We start from the raw sequence: 4,753 nt of genomic DNA, 5'->3' as shown, positions 1-4,753 counted from the left end.
GTGGGTATGGTGACTTAGATCTCAAGAGGTGTGAAACCTGTTCCCCTAACCCATGTATAGTATCGTAAACCAATATCTCAATTAAAAGAAAAAAAAAGGCATGATGTGGAGGTATCTTTCAGGAGAGGGAGGGCACGTAAGAACTTGAGCAACCTTTGTGGGTCATTGAAAGTTCTGTAGGATTCACCCTCCTGTTACAGGGCAACCCCGATACAAAATGGCTTGCCTGACTGTGGGTCCTCACCCACGCGCTTAAAAGGGCTTATCAATACTCTACTGCAGGCATACACGAAAGGTTAATAAAAGGCTTATTTACAAGGGAAAGGTAAATGAGGAAATGTACAACTCAGGGAGAAAAGTGGGAGACAAAGTCTTAAATGCGTCCTACCCGATCCGCCGATCTGGACTCCCAAATGGCACTCTGAGAGCTGGCCGCGAGCCACCAGCCGTGAAGCCAGGAGGCGAGTGAGAGAGAGACCCCAAGGCCCACGTGTCTGGTTTTTATAACAAACTTGGCTGCTTAAGTCCACCCTCAGGTCCCAGCCACCTTCCCTTTGGTGGTGATGGGATTTGTCTTTCCCAATGTCCTGATGGCTTTGGTCTGGACTGGGAGTGGAGTCCACAAAGCCTGTATGGGATTAGCTCAGGACATCCTTTCCCCCTAACACTCCTACAGGGCCTACCCCCACTCACCCACAGATTAAATCTTAAGCAAAAACAACTATTTTTTGTTGGGGTACCATCTAGTAAGGTTAAAAATTAAGGCCCCACTCTTGACCAAGCAGGCAGTTTTGGGAGTCTTGACTAGATAAGGGAATGGATAAGGCCGCCTTGGGGACAAGATCATGGGCCCACCCCCATGACCAGAAAACCAGCCTAGGTCCGGGAATGCAAAAGAGAGGCCAGAATATATTTCTGTGCTAAAGGCTAGTGTTGGAAACGAGACATCCCAACAGATAACTGGTGCAAACTGATGCCCCAAGTTAGAAAGCCCAAGCAAACAAGAGTTTAAAAGAAAGCCTCAAATCTTCCTCAGCACACAGACTTCTTCCCTCTGGCCCACTGCTTCTCTTAGAAGTGTATTTCAATAAATTCACCTGTTCTGTTTACTCTGTCTCCAGTGAATTCTTACACACACACACACACACATACACACACCACCCCTCACCCAGACCTGTCCTCACCCTGATTTTTGCAAAATACTTTTGTTTTCCTTAAAATCATGGCTCACCTGGGCCTCCCTGGTGGCACAACTGGTTAAGATGCACTATGAAACTATGAAACTATCCTCACTATGAAACTATGAAACTATTCTCACTATGAAACTATCCTCAGCCACATCCCCAGCCAGGGAGCTACCCACATGGCGCAGCAGACCTCTCCTGTCTCGCCCACTGCTCCCCACAGCAGTGTATTTCAGTCAATCTGCCTGTTCTGTTCCCCACTCTGTCTCTGGTGAATCCTCTCACCCCCTGCACATCTGGCCTGTACCCCAGCTCTTGTACGCATACATAAATTTTTTTTAAAGATTGATTTATTTATTTGTATAAGCACTGGGTACAATCAGAAGCACGGGAGGGTGAGAGAATTCACCAAGCCAGAGTGGGGAGCAGAGCAGGCAAAAGGACCAAAGTACACTGCTGAGGGGAGCAGCGGGTGGCAGGGGAGGTCTCCGCGCCATGTGGGACCCTCTCGCCCGGCGGCCGGGGATCGAACCGGCGCCGCAGAGGCTGCGGGCAGCTTCGCAACCCAGTGCTCAACCGCTCTGCCACCAGGGAGGCCCCATAAATAAATCTTTAAAAAAAAAATCATCAGGCCTCCCCTGGTGGCACAGCGGTTGAGCGCTGGGCTGCGAAGCTGCCCGCAGCCTCTGCAGCGCCGGTTTGATCCCCGGCCGAGGGTCCCACATGGCACAACAGACCTCTCCTGCCGTGCCCGCTGCTCCCCTCAGCAGTGCATTTCGTCAGTCTGCCTGTTCTGTTCCCCTCTCTAGCTCTGGTGAATTCTCTCACCCTCCCGCGCTCTGACTGTGCCCAGTGCTTGTATAAATAAATAAATAAATCTTAAAAAAAAAAGAAAAAGCATGGCTTGCCAGGGTGTTCTGCCCCTACTCCTTCAGTCCACTGAAAAGCTGGCCACCCCCCTCCCCATTCTTTATCAGTTCAACATACATTTACTGAGCCTTAGTCAGGACAGGATTTGTGGGGGAGGAAGGACTGGTGACTATGTGGTGAGAAAACTACCCCCTCATTGAAGGCAAGTATTTGTCTGTCCAAGGACTTGCCTGTTCTATGCAGCCCTGCTCCAGGCAGGGAATGGCAGGCAGCCTCCACTGCATTCCAGTGGAACACAGAAGCCGCTTCTCAGGCAATGTCATTGGACAGACTATCAGAATCACCTGACTTCCTTCTTTCCTGCCCCTCCTCATCAACCGCCCCTCCTCATCAACCCTCCTCCTGGGTGAAAGCTTTAATTGGACCAGGATGCAGAGCTGGCTTGATCAACCAACCTTACAGGACCATCTTTCAGAAGGCGGAGCTATGGCAGCTATGGCACCAGGAGCTGCTGGATTGCAACATAATGCCTTGCGGGGGCCCAATTGTCAGAGGTCAAGAGTTTGGCTTTTGGCCCCAAGGACGGGTGGCAGATGGGGGTTCACTGGATGCTGGGCTGGAAACACCTAGGACAGAAATTCAAATTTTACTCACTTAAAAAGTTGCCTCCTTGTTTAAGGTAACAGCCAGAAGTGGGCTCACACCAGGTGAATTTAGGAACGACCTGCACCTGGAGTAGCTCCCGCTGGCATTTCTCTCTATTCTCTTTCCAATATTATGGTTTGATTGTCTTCCTTTTTTCACACGACTTTGTATTTTTTTTTTAAAGGAGAACTCTTGTTTTTTTGTTTATTTATTTATTTATTTATTTATTTATTTATTTATTTATTTATGCAAGCACTGGGTACAGTCAGAAGCACGGGAGGGTGAGAGAATTCACCAGAGCCAGAGCGGGGAGCAGAACAGGCAGAAGGACCGAAGTACACTGCTGAGGGGAGCAGCGGGTGACAGGAGAGGTCTGCGGGCCATGTGGGACCCTCTCGCCTGGCCGCCGGGGATTGAACCAGAGGCTGCAGAGGCTGCGGACAGCTTCCCAACCCAGCACTCAACCCTGCACCACCGGGGAGGTCCGACTTTGTATTTTTTTACTTCTGTAGTAAAATTTTTTGGGACATGGTTGGACACAATTAAATGTATACTGTATACATGCAAAACACTGTTCATTTGTAAGCATTTTGCATGCCAATGTTTTGCCTATTTAAAAAAAAGTGGGGCCTCCCTGGTGGCGCAAGGGGTTAAGTTGCAGCACTATGAAGCTATCCGCAGCCACTGCAGCATGAGTTTGAGAGTTTGATCTCTGGCCGGGGAGCTAACTCACATGGTGCAGGAGACCTCTCCTATCTTGCCTGCTACTCCCCTCAGCAGTGTATTTCAGTCAGTCTGCCTGTTCTGCTCCTCACTCTGTCTCTGGTGAACCCTCACAACCACCATGTCTCTGGCCTGCACCCCAGCTCTTATATGCATAAATAAATAAATCTTTAAAAAAAAAAAAAAAAAAAAGGAGGGTCTCCCCGGTGGCGCAGCGGTTGAGCGCTGGGTTGCGAAGCTGCCCGCGGCCTCTGTGGCGCCGGTTCGATCCCCGGCTGCTCCCCGGCCACCGGAGGAGGGTCCCACAAGGCGCGCAGACCTCTCCTGCCGCCCGCTGCTCCCCTCAGCAGTGTACTTCGGTCCTTCTGCCTGCTCTGCTCCCCGCTCTGGCTCTGGTGAGTTCTCTCACCCTCCCGTGCTTCTGACTGTGCCCAGTGCATGTATAAACAAAAAAAAGGAAAAGGGGAAAAAAAAAAAAAAAAGAACCGTCAGGCAAGTCTGGGAAACCAGCAGACAAGTCTGGGAGGAAAAGAGCAAAATCAAAAGCAAAATAAAAGCTGCCATTGCTAACCTCCCCAGAGGTGTCTCAACCCACATCTGTTTCAACCAGTCCAGGACCAGGAAGCAAGCGCATTTTCTTCAACTGTCTCTCTGTTCCATGTGCCTCCTCCTAGTCTCCATCCTTCTTCCTTCCTTCCCCAGTCTCCTCTCCAGCTTCTCCTTCTCCCTCCTCAGCTCCACCCTCCCTTGGGTGGGCCAGGGACCCTGGCATCTCCTCTTTTCCTGGAGACCACGTTGTTACTGTAGGAGCCAGGATTTGATGTTCTTTAAGGGAGAGAGAAAAATCCTATTCCGACTTAGGAAAAGAGTTGCTTCCCCACCTAGCTGGCGTTTGGGAGGTCGTGGGGGTGTAACAGGGTGGTCCCCAGGAAAGGGGGAGGTTCCAGGTTCCCTGCCCCACCCAAATGGAGGGTGGAGCTGAGCAGGGAGAGAAGAAGCTGCAGAGGAGACTGAGGAAGGAAGCAGGATGGAGCCAGGAGACCTGGAGGAGGCGCATGGAGCCTAGAGACACGTGAAGAAACTGCGCTTGTCTTTTGGTCGTGGACGGGGTGACACAGATGTGGGTGAGACCCGTGGGGAGGTGACCATGGCAGCTTTTATCTTGATGTTGATTTTGCTCTTTTCCTTCCGGGCTTGTCTGGTTGTTTCTGACCCTTTTCTGTGGGTCCCCACTGGAAGATGCTTTGGACTTGTGGCAGGCTTTGGGGCCTTGCTCTGGGCCGATCCCAAATGGATGGAGTTTTACCCACGAGGGGACGGGTAACTTTGGG

Source organism: Talpa occidentalis, unplaced genomic scaffold (genome assembly GCF_014898055.3).
Source record: "Talpa occidentalis isolate TD23 unplaced genomic scaffold, MPIMG_talOcc4v2.1 talOcc4.7, whole genome shotgun sequence".
Classification (NCBI taxonomy): domain Eukaryota; kingdom Metazoa; phylum Chordata; class Mammalia; order Eulipotyphla; family Talpidae; genus Talpa; species Talpa occidentalis.
This window is presented reverse-complemented; position numbering follows the sequence as displayed.